The 15,968-nt window shown below is 40.5% G+C and overlaps 1 long non-coding RNA gene across 1 annotated transcript in view; it reads right to left on the bottom strand.

The window, feature by feature from the left end:
• LOC125094751 (uncharacterized) overlaps nucleotides 1-11,989 on the bottom strand; it is a 33,085-nt gene extending 21,096 nt beyond the window's left edge. Inside the window, exons 1-2 of the long non-coding RNA XR_007125678.1 lie at nucleotides 11,737-11,989; nucleotides 9,875-9,948 (exon numbers count right to left, since the gene is read on the bottom strand). This is a non-coding gene — a long non-coding RNA (uncharacterized LOC125094751). The remainder of the gene's footprint in view (nucleotides 1-9,874; nucleotides 9,949-11,736) is intronic.
• Between the last annotated feature and the right edge of the window lie 3,979 nt (nucleotides 11,990-15,968).

Below are 15,968 nucleotides of genomic sequence, written 5' to 3'. Positions count from 1 at the left end.
AAATACTAAACCTTTTCTGTGCTCTAACAAAGTATTAATTTATTTAACTTCTACCTGTCTCCAATGGCAGATTTCCCAGTTTTTGCTAATTTTGCTTTACATACTGTACCTGCAATTCTTAAAGCAGTTCTCTAATATTTACAGGTTTTATTGGCTAACAAATATTGATTTCATGGCTTCCCCATTCTGGAGGTCCTTTTTTAAATGTTAGTAAACTGACATAGTCCATTTTTTTTTTCTAGAACAGGTTTGTGAAAAATACAATGAGCCCTTTTCATTTGACAAAATCTGTTATTCAGAGAAGAAGGACAACGGAGTAATTTATGAATAATCATTTTCTCATTGAACCTCTATAAAACTGACATTTAAATACCATAGAAGAAAATTCTTACAACAGTCTGAGTTCTATTTTTTTCTCACTGAATTGTTATACTTTCCTTAATTCATTGATTTTACTTAAGCTGTCTGAATAAAATCTTAAAAGTTACGCAGGCCTGGGACTGTAATGTCTGAAAGTGGCATGATTTCATGAGGGGACACATAATAGGCAAAATGGCCCCCCAAAACACCCCTGTTCTAATCCCTGGAACCTGCCAAAACCGTTTACATGGTAAAGGAGTTAAGGCTGCTCATCAGCTAACTTTAGAATAAGATTATTTGGGAATAGCTGGGGGTGGGGTGGGGTGTGCGGTGTCAATGTCCGTAAGTCACCAGAGTCCTTAAAAGTGGAAGAGGGAGGGCGCCTGGGTGGCTCAGTGGGTTAAGTCTCTGCCTTCGGCTCAGGTCATGATCCCAGAATCCTGGGATCAGCCCCGCATCAGGCTCTCTGCTCAGCAGGGAACCTGCTTCCTCCTCTCTCTCTGCCTGCTGCTCTACTTGTGATCTGTCAAATAAATAAAATCTTTAAAAAAAAAAAAAAGTGGAAGAGGGAGGCCTCAGGAGGTCGTAGACTTGACAGAGGTCGGAATGTGACATGTAGTCTCAGCCCAAGGCTGCTGGATCTGAGATGCAGAAAGGGTCTGTGGACTGAGGAATGAGAAGTAGGTTCTAGAAGATGGCGAAGGCAATGATCCTCTCCTATAGCCTCCAGAAATACAGCCCTGCTAACATCTTAATTTAAACCTAGTGGGACCTGTGCAGACCCCCCAGACTTTATATTAAGAAAACAAGTTTGTGGTGTACTTTGAATGGAACAAGTGATATTAGTGACCCAAGTAGGGTAATGAAGGCCTCTTCAAGTGACATTTAAAATAAGACTAAGAAGCAGCTCAGCCATGCCACAAGCACGTGAGAGGCATCTTAGGCCTGGTAATGTCTGCCCACCTATCTGACATGTGCTCAAATGGTCACCTTACCTGAAAATTCTCCGCCTTTCTTCTCCCATCCCTCTCCTTCACTGAAAACATACAGTCTGGAGGCAACAGGACATACTCGTCCACCCTCAGTGCTGTGCTCACCCCGCTTTTTCCCTCATCCACTCACCCTCACCACCCCAGGTATTCTGCATGCTTCTGGGAGGTAAAGCTGTCACTGCTGATAAAGAGGTCACAAAAGGACTATGCCTGAACATGATTTTCTCTCTCATATTTCAGGTGGGTCTGACACCTAAACTTGTCCCAGCCAAGCAAAGCTTAAAACCGTTTTGAAGTTGGGGCAAATGCAGATTTGTTTTCAGCTGGATATAAACCCCTACCCCTATGACAGCTGTTTTATCTCCCTGACCAAGGTGGGAAAGCTAAAGACAAATTTGCCTAAGTTACTAACGGAAGCTGGTCCTTGAACCAGGAAGTTTCCCTCTTAAACACTTCTCTAAGACTCTTTAAGTAGTTCCTTAAATTTCTCAACCAGTCTGCCAGTACCACGTGGTGACTTCCAACAGTCTTCAAATTGGGAGTCTGCACATTCCTGGGGTCCAGACTACATGAACTACAGACATGTGTGGTTTAGGAAAAATAAAAACGGTCATAGCAATTTCTGCATGTTCCCTAAAATTAACCTGAAAAGGTACCCGGTTTTCCTTCCTCAACTTCTTTACTATGAACCTTTCCTTACACCATGAAGAATATTCCTGAAGCATATTGGCTTTATTGATTTGTCCCAAGGGGTCAAAGAGAATTCTGAATTTCATCAAGGCTCAGTATAGCAGTGTAAGCCTTCTTTGTATTCCTAACACCTTGTGCTAGTGGTGAAACTTAAAAGTTAGAACACTATATGGTTATTTTGGTATGCACAGTGACATTTTAACAATGCTAAAAAGTGACGGGGAGGGGTTGAAATTGAACAGAGAACAGTGATACAAGAAAATACAAGACAGAGCCTCACTTCATTCAGGCAACAAAATCATATCCAGAACTGACCTGCCACTAAGCACAGCCTCACATCAAGCTCACCTTCCTCAGTACCAGTTTGGCAGGTGCACTCCTTTACCCTGGTAGTCTGAATGTCAGTTGCTCATTTTGTGGGACTGAAGTTCAACATTTACTTCCAACATCACCAAAACACTGCCACACAAATGAACTTTGAAGGAAGGTTTTCTAATTTTCCTGAAGCTTTGGACATTTGTATTTTCATTCCCGCTGAATGATTACTAGATACTGTAAATTATTTAGTTACATCTCCTGCTCACCAACACTACTTGAATCCCTTCTACCAAGTGTTTTATTATCACTAATATACTTTACAGTGATTACACCTTACCTAAGTCCATTATGTACTAAAAGGCCAAGGTGTTCGGCTTTCTGTTAATGTCCACTGAGCCAATCTCATTTAAGCACTCATATTCACCTGTGGGCACTTCTACTTATTTATGCAAAACATACTAAGTACCTTCTATGTGCTGAGTACTGTTTCAGGTCATCAATGAACCACTTTCAAATCCCTACCTTCATAGAAGATCCTAGAAAGGAGCAGGGGCCTATGATTACAAAGAGAAGATGCCAATTTAGGTTTGGGGAAGGGCCTCATATCCCAAGTGAAACCACTAGTCCTCTATTAGGAAAAGTGACCTAGAGAAGGAAAATAGAGCATGTAGTTAAGAGAACTAGTTTGATCTGGTACTTGTGCAGACTAGAAACAGGATTAAATCACATAGCTGAGGGGATAGTTTTTTCCAAGCTAAGGGAAGAGCAAGTGCAAAGTCCATGAAGAAAAAGTCAGCCTGGGGAGCTAGCTGAGTGGAGCTGAGGGGAGGCAGAGCATTTAAATCTTGTACAGAGGATTAATGAGTGAGCTGGGGGGCTTATAGTCCAGATTTTAAAGTAAGGGGTCTATACTATTAACAGTACAGGTAAGGGCAGAATCAGTTCAGAAATATTCATAAAATGGCACAGAAACTATACCCTTTCTATTAAAAATTAGAAATTTAGGTATCAAGGAACAGGAGATGGTGCAAATCTGACAATTCTTTGGAAGACTAGAAAATCATTTGTCCAGAATGAGCTATACATCAGTGTGACCACAAATTTCAACCAAACAGATCCATGTCCAGAAAAGACAATTACACAGTTGGCCTATCAATGGGTTACTATTTAATACATAAAATTGGGAGAAAGGAAAAGCCTGTGGATTCAGAAGCAAATTTAAGGCTGGCACCAGCTAAAAAGTTAATGCCAACCAAAACAGTCATAAAACAAAGTGTATGAAACACAAAACATGTATTCTCTATTCCTATTTGGCATTCCACCTCCACAAATTCCAAGGTACTGCTTTGATGTGCTGCATTCATAAGTATGATCATCTTTGACAATTCAGAGTAGCTATATTCTTAAATAGTTCAAAATCAACCAATTTCTCAAAATGCTTGTCTTTCTAGCATCCAGCCCTACTCACTTTCTGGATTCATTCTTATGCGCCTGAATTAAAGTTCTAGGACTTTGTGTTTTTAAAAAGTATGTCTGGGTAACTATAATGCCCAACTATGGTTAAGAACTTTATCTTGTAAATGTATAACCCACTCTAGATTCCAGCAGTGGTAGTCCCTAAACATGGCCTTTGCATTCTTGACTTTGTTGAGGAATTTAACTGAATTTTTAAGGTACCTAGTGGTTTAAACAGCATAAATCCTCAGCCTGAAGAGAGATAATTTCATCTAGTCTTGCCAACATTCTTAAGTCCCAGTTTACACTGTTGGTATTCTCACACAGATTACACCTCAACCAGGTCTAGGAGGATCACTCCTTTAAGGTTTATCAAAGTGAAACTTAAGAACCTTTCCATGTTTTTTAGTCTAATTGAAATCAACACTACATTATCTATAGCAATTTCATAGTATATATATTTCTTAGAAATAAACAAGCATGTAAACAGATACATACTCATTTTCCATTAAGTATATATTCTTAAACTTACACATGCAATTATTAATAATGGAGACACCTCACTAAACATTTGGTTTGGCATTACTTGCTACCAACCTCAGGCTTCTTTTTTACCTCTATACCATAAATACTTGCCCTACTAATAACTAAGCCCATTATTTGTATTGGCATTAAATTATTTTTCAAAGTACTCAAAACTGCACAAGGCTAGGATTGTTGCTTTAGAATTGCTTTACTGCCCACAAAGTATCTTAAAAATCCTAATTTTCATCTTATTCTAAAAAATACTTTTAATTGTACAAACTGATCAATGTTTTAAATACAGTGCAAATCCATTAGAAAACATTCAACCTTATAGCTAAATATTTAGATCTTTACTAAAAGCAGTTGTTTAGGACTTCACACACTGGTTTCCCCTCTTAACTTAAATATAGCAATACGTTAAAAAAAAAACAAAAAACCCTCCAAGAACAGAAGAAAATAAACTATTAATACATGGACAAATCCCAGTAAGATCAAAACGAAGACACTTCATACTTGAATTAACAATATCTCAACTGGCTGGATTTTAAGTCTCTATGATATTAAGAAAACAAAACAAAACAAACAAAAAAACAAAACCCACCAAAAACAAAAAACTTAATACTTGGAGCCCTTATCACATTTTTAGTTACTATACACCAAGAGTCCAAATTTCAAAATCAAGTAAATTCAAATGTCATATAAACATTTGTCAGATTCAAGTAAGAGTATAATCTTTTTTATAAACTAATTATTGACACGGATTTTAATCAAGAGTCCATTTATGTTTTATATCTTTCCAAGTAAATACTCCTAATCTCACTTCATCTATAAAATTGCAAATGCTGATGCCATAGATACTGAAGTAAGATAATTCATGTAATAAATCACTTCAGTACCTGTCCCCACTTCCCAAATACCTCAAATTGATAAGCAAAGATGTTTGGATCATTTTAAGTAACAGGGGAAAATAAAAAACAAAAACAGAAAAACTGCCACAACTAAGAATAACCTTATAAATTTTATTTCAATATGCTTATTATTCTGGACAATTTCTTAACAAACAGTCTTAAAGTATTTAATTTTATTGATTTACATTAAATTCACCAAAACAACTCAAACAACATGACTATATTGCAAATACATAAGTGGGCCTGTCTGAATGCTGTGCCTATTTAAATTACCAGAAAAAGAAAACTAAGCCTTCTTTAACAATTTTCCTATGGTCTTAAAAATCATGGGATACATCCATCTTAGTTATCCTTCAAAACTCATGAGGACTATTACATCAGGAACTGAACTTATCAAAAGAAAGCTACATTTAATACAGACTTTTAACCAGTGTAAGCTAAACAACCTCTAAGGCAAAGAATAACCTGCAAAGACTCAAGTAGACATAATAATCTTATTTTTACTTGGACACCAAATACTGGCCTTGTATACTTGTGCTCTCCTTACCTTTACTACTCAGCTAAGAGGCTAATTTTCTAATGATAGACAACTACACCACAGTTGTCAATTACTAACAGAACAGTATTTTATTCAATATATAATAAACTTGAATGTAACACTGAATTGTTCTCCAGGCAATTGTAGGTTGCACTTTGTCAGGAATCATTCTGTAGGGCTCTTCAAACTACAGGGGAAAACCCAAGTCTGGCTTGTTCTGTTTAGACAGGTTTGCCTGTAAAATGAAGATCTCAAAGTTTTTAGTAAAATCACTACTTTGCAGTTTTGAAAAATAATTTGTAGAGCTGGTAAGTGCTTTCCTTCTAATCACAGACTAAGATTCACACATGCAGAACATGCAAAAAAAAAAAAAAATACACTTATTTTTTTACTGAAAACAATCTTAAGGCTATCAAACCAGGAGCAAAGTACCCTAAGTCTTAAACACTTTAAAGGTTAAAACACAAAATAGGTTAGAGCTTTCTTCCCCAGGTCGATTAGAGAAGAGGCAGGCAATTAGGAGCTACAACAAATGCATTCAATTTATTTTTATCTCAAAATGGCTAATTACATTGCATGGCCTTTTCTTAGTGCTACTCAAAAACTAAGTTGCCTTGCCTAAGAAAATCTTAACAGAATCAAGAACATAAAGTTTGCCACACATTTTAAAACCAGAAACAAAATTCAATTCCTAGTGAACTCTTGACAACCTCGGCCCTACTGCCAACGCCATAAGGAAACATACACATCTATTAACTTGTTTACTAGATGTGAAGTCTAGTTAAAGTCCAATTGAGTTCTGAAAACAAGTACTACAAAAGCCCAGCATCTAGGCAGAAAGAGTTAACCATTTAGGATTTTATTAAAATCTGACAGTTTAGCTTATAAAGAAATCCTGTGGAAGAGCTTACTATCACTGTTCTACTTCGAACAGTAATGCTAGTATATTTCTCCCCAAAAGCTTTAAAATGAGATTATATGGTTTGGTAGATGTAAACATCACTTTTTTTCACTAATCATCACCATACCCCATTTCTGCAGCCATGATAATGTTATGGGACTTCGAAACATTTAGTTCAAAACAATAGGTCATTAAATAATCAAAACAAAACCATTTTAATATTTTCTTCAAAAGGTATAAGAACCCAAACTAAAAGACAATTACATTTCCATTGTATAAATCATGTACAAATTTTAGTACTTTCTCTCTGAAAAATTACCTTTTAAAAATAAACTCTAGAACTATGAAACTCTTACCTTTCTATTCAGGGATCCATGATTAAACTTTCATGTTATACTTTATGTGATCGATTTTAAAAAGGTGTCCTCTAAATTTAACAGATGGTATAATAATTAAGTACAGAAAATTTACTCCACATTACTAAGATAACAGCTTTCCCCCAAAATTCAGCTTGGATCCAAATCTAAAACCAGATCCTGTAAAATCTGATTATTCTCAAATTAACCCACATTTTCCTACACAGGTGAGACACAAGCTAGACATAAAACACATGAAAGCAGAAATGATGGATAAAATACCGCGTTAACTGCCATTGCTTAGGTTCCACTCCAGTGACAAAGTCACAGAAGTCTAGACCAACCATCACTATTGCAAAGTCTGGTTTATGAAGGGAGAAGGGAAAAGGAATGGTAATAGTAGTACAGACTTAGAGAAAAACTAATTTCCCACTCCCACCCGACTATATTCTTGGCATCAGAGACATGTACACATACATATACTTGTCACTCCACTTAGCACCAGTGCATCTTCTTCTTTTTTTTTTTTAAACTCCTATATTTAAATCCCAGAAAGCTAAGGACAGTCTAAGGATCACTAACAGTTTATACAGCATAAATTACTAAGCAAACTAGTACATAACCAGTTAACAGTTTCACTTATTAATAACACTAGTACTCATAAAACACTATTTACTGGAAACAAAAGACAACCTCCCCTCCCAAATATAAGTTAACATGCTTAAAAACCACCAATCAAACCCCACAACTTTCTTTATATGTTGCATTAAACAGAATACTTTCACCAACTTTAAATAAACAATGTACAAATAACAGCTTATTAACTTTAAGACATTGTGAATACCAGCTCCAAAAAAGCAAAAATATCCTAACTTTACAAATCATAGGATTAAATTTTCTTCACAATTATAATTGAATACTTAATAAATAAATCTAATTAGACAAAGAACATAGTAAAAACTTATAGTCAAATCTGACAAGCAGCTTCAGAGGTGGAATGTTTTAGCACAAAATTATGACAAAACTTCATTTTAAAGAACAAGAAGTTATATATATGAATTTCACACAGACAAAATAATTAAAATTACGAAGTTTACTTTAATACTTTATATTTCTGGAACATTTAAAAGTGGAAGTCGAATCTTCAGTAATATTTAATTTTCAAAATCTTCTGGTCACAATCCCCACCAAACTCAACAGGCCGGGACAAGTGCAATACCATACAGAAACACAGCATTGCAACCGATCCCAACCTGTGTAGAAAGGGGTTTGATTTTCCCTTACTTTTCTACAGACTTTTCACTACCACAGTCAGTTTTGCATGGATTTGCACAGCAGAATATCACACAGCTGGATGCAAACCTGCAAAACTAACCATAGAACAGTGTTCAGTAACTGGACAGTCTGACAGGGCGACAGGCCGGAACTGGAGTTCTACAGCTCGCAGTACTTTAAGTGCTCATAATGCAGTAGATAACTAAACACTACCTGCACTATAAGCACTTTAGTGCTACAGAAGCTGTCACATCACATACACCAGGCAGATTCTACATCGACACAATAAAAGTACACAAAATTAGTAAAAAAAAATCACTTGAAGGAAATAGCAGGCCACCATCAGTTTTGCATAGATTTGCACAACTACATTCTTCTTGTAGTGCAACTATGCAAAACTAACAGAGGACTGCAAACAAAAAGTATTAAAACACCTATATACTTGCTTGGCTTGGATTATTGGATGATAACATAACTTCTTATGCCAGAAGGAGCACTTAGGGCAGTAGATGCTAATCTACTTCACTATCTGCACTAGATGCACCTTAGAACAAAAAGCACTCAACACCAGCAGACCCTGCACTTTCAAGCCCACCTTGGCTTCCCGAGGCAGCTGTCACCATAATGCTACAAGTGCCTTCACTGCAGTAGATGCACATATCACTACCTGCACTGTAAGCACTTTGACATTATTCTGACTGGTCACAATCTTCAGTCTTACAAGGTGATGGTCTCTTTATTCCTGCTAAATTTGAAATAAATAATTAGAGAGAATAACACTTCCAACTCTTAAGAGCTATAAAACATACAAAATTCAGCAGTCCCTAATAGGGAAGAGAAAATGAATTTTATTATCTCAAACCTGTAAGTTTCATTCATAAGCACATTTAGACCTTAAAAGTAGAAGAAAAATCTTTTTCACAAGACAATCTTAAGCATCAATCTAATACTGTCAGAGAAACTGATGGCTCTTCTTTTACCTGGAGGTTCCCAGACATACTCAGAAAAAAAAATTCAATCAATCAAGATTAGACTGCATGTGAATGAGACTTAATATATCAACAGGGCAATTTGATTCATGTACCTTTTAGAGGGAATCTTCACATCCACGTGGCAAAACATTTTTCTTTTCTTCTGACTTCCAATTAGCAAATACTTAGCAAACTGATTAACAAAATTACTGTTCAGACTACATTTCCAGTGTATTAGCTAGCTGTAGAACTTCAAACACCCCATTTAAATTTCTTTGAATCTTGAAAACTTATTCCAGATCAGATTATATCACTCAAGTTAAAGCATTTCTAAAATTACATTTTTTAAACTGTGCATCGGTTTCCAAAAACTTATATGGTATTTGCATTGTACTTTTACTACCTTAAAAATTAGCTGACCCACACAGAGCTAATTTTCTAGAAAAGATAAATGGACAAAGTACAGGATACCTATTTCACGCTCTGAAAACCCAATCCCATCTATTTACTGAAATAAAAGATTAAAGTAAAAGAAATTATTTTAAAGAAAAGTTAACAAAAAAAAAAAAATTAGAATACACTTACCCACTAGGGAAAACTTTCTTCTCAGCAAGTATCCTTAAGAAAAGCTTTTGGTGCAGTTAGGTCCGCGTGTATGACTGGGATGGGGGGTGGGGAAACGGAAAAAAGACAAACATATCTGCTGAAAATTATTATCACCCTACAAACTCATATTTAAATATAAACTTGCTCATTTCTAACACCCTTACATCAATTAGTTATATCCATTTGCTAAACCGACGATAAGGCAACCAAGCAACATTGGCACTGTTTAAAAGACCAACAATGTATATGGGTGAAAACGTGTTAAGAGAATAAAGTTGAAAACCCCACAGGTACTAGAGTCACATCTTATTTAAAAAGATTCTGAAATACTCCAGTATAATCCACAACAGTCGTTAACTGTACCGTACAGCTCTGAAGAGAGGGAAAAGCAGCAGCAGCAAAGGGACTATTCTTTACCACCCCTCCCCCAATCAAGACCTCGTGGCTGCCATCCGGGATAAAGAGTTGTTTCCCCAACTGATGTGGTCGGGATGGCATGTTAGTAATTTTTTCTTTTAATGGTATTGTGAGAACGAGCCTGCCTTCTCCAGTTTCTATCCCCTTTGCTCCGGCTTAGGTGTAGAAAAGGGAGCAGGAACACTCGAGACTGCAAAGTGCTCGCCTCGCTCATGGAGCCAGGGCCGGCAGCACATGTCGCACAAGGGGGCGCGCGGCCCTGCGGTTCCCCGAGCGACCGCCAGGGGGCGGTGGGTCAGAGTCGGGCCCTGCCGGACGCGGCAACCCACCCCCCCACCCCGTTTCCCGGCGGCAGCCGCGCGGCGACCGGCGGCGCCGAGGCCCGAGCACGGCGGGGACGCGGGCGCGCCGCCCCTCCTTTGTGTCCCCCGCCCCCCCCCAGCCCGGCCCAGAGGGGCGGGGGCTCCGCGGCTGCGGTGCCCGTCGCACGCGGCCCAAGGCCTAAGCCGGGAACAATCGGCGGCGGCGCGCAGTCGCCGCCATGTCCCCCGCCCTCACCCCCGCGCAGCCCGCCCCGCAGGAACATGGCGGCACGGCCGCCGCTCCCGCCGAGCCGGCCGGCCCTCCCGCGCCGCGCTCCCCACCAGCGGGCGGGCGAAAGCGGCTCCGAGCCGCCACCGAGGCCGGCCCGGGCCTGCTCCGCGGGCCACGGCCCGGGAAGTTGCGAGCCCCACCCGGGGACTGCCCACGCGGGTTAACAAAGCCCACGCGGAGTGGGGGTGGCGTCCAGGCCGCGCCGCCCCGAGCTCCCGCGCCCTCCGCCCACCCTCGCGCGCACAAAGTTTGGGGGCCCGCGGGCTCCCGCCCACGCCACGCCGCCCGCCAGCGCGCAGGTACCTCGTGGGCGCGCCCCCTCCCGGCCCGCGGCCTGCCCCATGTGCCGCTGCCGCCGCCGCTTTGTTCTGGAGGCGCTTTAACTCTCGCCCCCGGGAGAAACTTTCCCTTCCCGGGGACCCCGCGCCCCGCGTGCACCCCAAGCCCTGGAGGGGGAGCGAGCCTCGCGCATCCCCTCCCTGAGGGGCCATTGTGTGCGCCGCGCGCCCACCCGCCCGCCGGGGCCGGCCCAGGCATGGTCCGCGCGGGTCCCGGGCGCGGCCGCCGCGCGCACGCCGCCCCCTCCCACCCTCCCTTCCCCGGCCCTGCCCTGCCCCTCCGCCAGCCCGCGAGCGAGCGGGTGGGCAGCGAGTCGCGGCTGCCACACGCCGGGGCGGCCAACGGCCCGAGACCCGCCCCGGGCCCCGGCCACGCCGCCGCCGCCACGCTGCCCCGGGCCATTCCGCCCCACCCGCCCGCCCGCCCTCCCTCCGGACTGGGGCCGCACACAACAGGTTTCACTCACTCGGCGGAGGGGCGGGCAGACTCACCAGGAGGAGTAGCCGCCACCATCTTCGCCTCGCCCGCCGCGGGCTCACGCTCCCGCCTCCCCACCCGCCTCCGCTTTACTACGACCGGAGGCCCCAGGCCGGGGGTGCGGCCCGCCGGCCCGCCCGCCCCGCGAAGGGGCTTCGCGAGAGGCGCGAGCCGCGGCTACGCGGCGGGGGTCGTCCCCACCCCCTCGGCCTCGCCCGAGGGCGCGAAGTGGCGCGAAGGCGCAGGTCGGGCGGCGACGGCAGCACCTCCAAGGGCCATGTGGGTGAATGAAGGGCGGCGGCTCCCGCCTCAACGTAAATACGGACAAGCCCCACTCCCTCATTAGCATAAAAAACAAAGTACTTCCGACCTCCCCGCCCGCCCGCCAATCACCGCAGGCCCCGCCCACGGCGGCTCGGGCAAGGCGGCCGGGAGAGCGGGAGCTGGGAGCCGCTCGCCGCGCAGCGCTGCCTTTCCCCGGGCCGCGCTTCCCCACCGCCCGCCCACCGCCGCCCGCCTCGCGGAGCGCCTCGCCCGGACACCTCGCGCCACGCCTCCGGCACGCCCTCCGTTAACAAGCTCTGCGCGCGTGCAGACCCCCGCGCGCCGCACACCCTCCTGGAAGCGCACGCTTCCTGCGGCTTTCTGAGAGCTCTGCTCTCGCTGGGACTCGACGTGTACGCGGTGTGATTACTGTTTATTACTTTCCTTGCCCACGATGGGTCTCGGCGGTAATTAGGGGCCTGCTTCATGCCACCAGCAGCCAAAGATAAATAAAACCTAGTGACTTGTTCTCGCATTGAAACCGGATTACTCAGTTCACGCAGATCGTTTTAGAACAGAGATAAATGCTTTACACCCGAGACTTATGAATGCACACATCGTTGAAATGTGTTTCCATAACCCGGCCGTGTGTAAACCAAAACGCATGCCCGAGCAGAGGTTTCGCAGCTGCAGTACCTGATCCTCCTCCCATACCCCGCTGCCCTTAGAACACTTGGCTCTCCTGTGCAAACAGCAGAGCTCGAGAAGAGCCTCATAAACAACCAAAAAGCTGAGAAAAGGAGCCCACTCCGGAGCACCTTCTTCTGCATGTTGTGGTTTAGGAAATTCCAGAATTCTCGGAAACGTAATTGTCGAAAGAAGTGAGGGTTCATAACGTTTACTACAAGTACAGTCATTTTAAATTGGTTTTAAATAATCCAGTAACTATTTAGTGGAATGCACATACCACTGTTTCGTGATTTTACAAGTCAACTGTAAAAACCATATTACCAGAAGATGTCTATAATGTTCAAATGTTAAAATCCTCGGCACTCCAATCTTGATGATACTGCTAATATTTACTATCTTTCTGACTCATTTTGTCATGGTTTGCTTAAATTCAATCGTCAAACTAGAGATATAAAAAGAAAAGGATTAACTTTTCTTTTGCCCCTCTTTTATAAGAAGGACCTATTTTCTAGATATTTTTGCTTTACAAATCAAAATAGATGGCCAAATCTGAAATTTTACAATATTTACAATATTAGTCTTTCTATAATAGTCATTTATGAGACATTCAAAGGGGAAAACATTGCTAATTTTCTTTCAGGTCTGTATTTACGTTGCTTTTGACCAGCACTGACTGATATGTCAATTCCTTTTACTTTAAAACTTCATCTTCCGCTTTAAATTAGAATGGCTAGGAGGAGGGGTGCTGTTGAGTGTTCATTACACTCTGAATCATGGGAAATCCCACCTATACACAGGTTTCTTAGCAGGAGAGAGTTATCTCATAGTTTCTTTCCAATTAAAGTCAACACTGCAATCCTGCTATTTTAAAAAAGCTGTTTTTAGACATCTAACATTATTTCTGTGGAAGGCTAACAGACAAGTAACTATTTTCTGTGATTACAGTTTGAGAGATTTAATTCTTAAGGCTTACATTTTTACGGTAATCAGAATTCTGGAAGATGTAAATTCATTTAAACTAACTTACTTGGAAATCCCAGAAAGTTTCACAATTAGTAGATTGCATTTTATTTTTAAGGGGTTCACTCACACTTCCGTTCAAAATTAAGACACAAATTATGAATATAATTAGAATAATTGAAAACTTTTGAATCCCAATGAATTTAAAGATTACCCAACTTTTTTTTTTTTAAGTCACTACTAACTAACTAGAAACTCATCCTTCTCAGTTTTAAGGGCCACACCTAGGGCCACAGCTAGGTATACCCTATCACCAAAGTAAAGATTTTGTGGTTATGATTTGAAGATCAGAAAAAATTTCTGAACCACTAACAAATGCCTTCTGCAACCAAGGAATGTAAAAACAAAGCTATCTGAAATGCCGAAGTAGTCACACAGCCTTCTCAAGTTAGCTAAAACACACAGTACTGTTTTACACAGTCCAGAACTTCTTAGATGAAATGAAGAGCTCAATTCAACATGAGAACATTTGCATTAACAATTTACATTATATATAACAAGTAGTAGAGAGATATTTGTATTTTTCACTCAGATGCTTCAAGATGATATGATTTGAGAACATGTAAGAAGTTCTGATCTTATTAATAACATTCTGAATTTTATTCCCTGTCTTTTGCTGACTATGTCAGTATCAATTGACTTAGTCATATTAAATTTTCAAAAGATAAATTCAGTTTAAATATTCTTATTTTGTAGCATAATTACAGAAATTTAAGAAAGTAATGAATTAATAATTTCATTCACATTAGAGATGTGAAAACTTAAGAGCGATGCAGAAATCTAAGACAAATACAACTACCTGTTATTTTAAAACTGTATATCTATATAATTTGAATATTAATTTAGAGATTGTAAATTGGCTCTTGCAATTAAGTATATTTCATATTTGGCAATTTGGCATTTAATATAGATTCCTATAGTAATTTATTATTTTCTTACAGTATTTGAATTTTAAGGGAAAAGGAGATATATTTAAACATCACACTGACCTTGAAAAATTAACAGGTTATAAATCAAGAACATGTTGAACTCTTATCTTGTAGCAAACAGTGATCAATGACACAAATTCAATGATGACATTTAGGGATGTTTTACGATATATATTTGTAAATGTCTGAAAATACATCATCTAGTCTTATCATACTATGTTTTATATTTAGGATTTTAAGACATTCAATCCAAGTTAACAATCATCTGTTAAGTACTTGCTATTCTCTGGTACTGATGAAGGTTTTAATAAGGAATAAGAGCCTTTGCTTATGAAAAGTTCAAGAATTATAGCATATTACTGATTATCATGATTATTTCAAAAATAAGCTAAAAGATTCAGGTCTTCAGGCTTTGATTTGTTCCTTCCAATGTCTAATAAAATAATCCCTGATGTAAGGGTATTTTATTTCCTTAGTTAAAAATTTAGAACATTTGCACTTCATATATGTTATCTGATAATCACACATAACATGAATATGTAGATTATTTGCTACATATCGCATTGTAAGGTGCCATAATGACAATCAATTTATAGTGAACACAAAGATCATGATCATTGAACCTGATGGTTCCATCTATAGTTTTGAAATTAAGAAAATACAAATTACAGAGGGAAGGATGAATGTGTGTAGTTTTAAATAAAGAAGCAATTTGAAGAAAGTTCTTTCTTTTGTGTCCTTGAAAATTGTCACTGTGGTACTCTGTAGAACCAGATGGAATAACTGATTATTTAATTAAGAAAACTTAAATATACTAGATACTATTTGTCACAATAAAGAGATAGTCTCTACTCTTAAAGAAATTTGGTATGTGATGACATTTATCAATATACGTAAAATTGTATGGCTTTAGAAAACAAATTGAATATATTTCAATTAAACATTTAAAACTGATGTATCATAGAAAATTATGGTAAAGTATTTCACTCATTTTTCACTTATTTCATTCATTTGTACAACATCAAAATTAGAAGTATCCTATTTTTAATTTCTTGCTTTGAGCTTAATTCAGTAGTTCTTTATCTGGCTGTACTTTACAATTACCCATACAGCCTTTAAAACATACAAATGCGGGCGCCTGGGTAGCTCAGTGGTTAAAGCCTCTGCCTTTGGCTCAGGTCATGGTCCCGGGGTCCTGGGATCGAGCCTCCCGTTGTCGTCGGGCTCTCTGCTCAGCAGGGAACCTGCCTCCTCCTCTCTCTCTCTCTCTCTCTGCCTGCCTCTCTGCCTACTTGTGATCTGTCTGTCAAATAAATAAAAATCTTTAAAAAAACAAACAAACA

Source organism: Lutra lutra, chromosome 3 (assembly GCF_902655055.1).
Source record: "Lutra lutra chromosome 3, mLutLut1.2, whole genome shotgun sequence".
Taxonomy (NCBI): domain Eukaryota; kingdom Metazoa; phylum Chordata; class Mammalia; order Carnivora; family Mustelidae; genus Lutra; species Lutra lutra.
The sequence above is the reverse complement of the archived record's forward strand: the minus strand, read 5'-3'. Positions and strand labels throughout refer to the sequence as shown.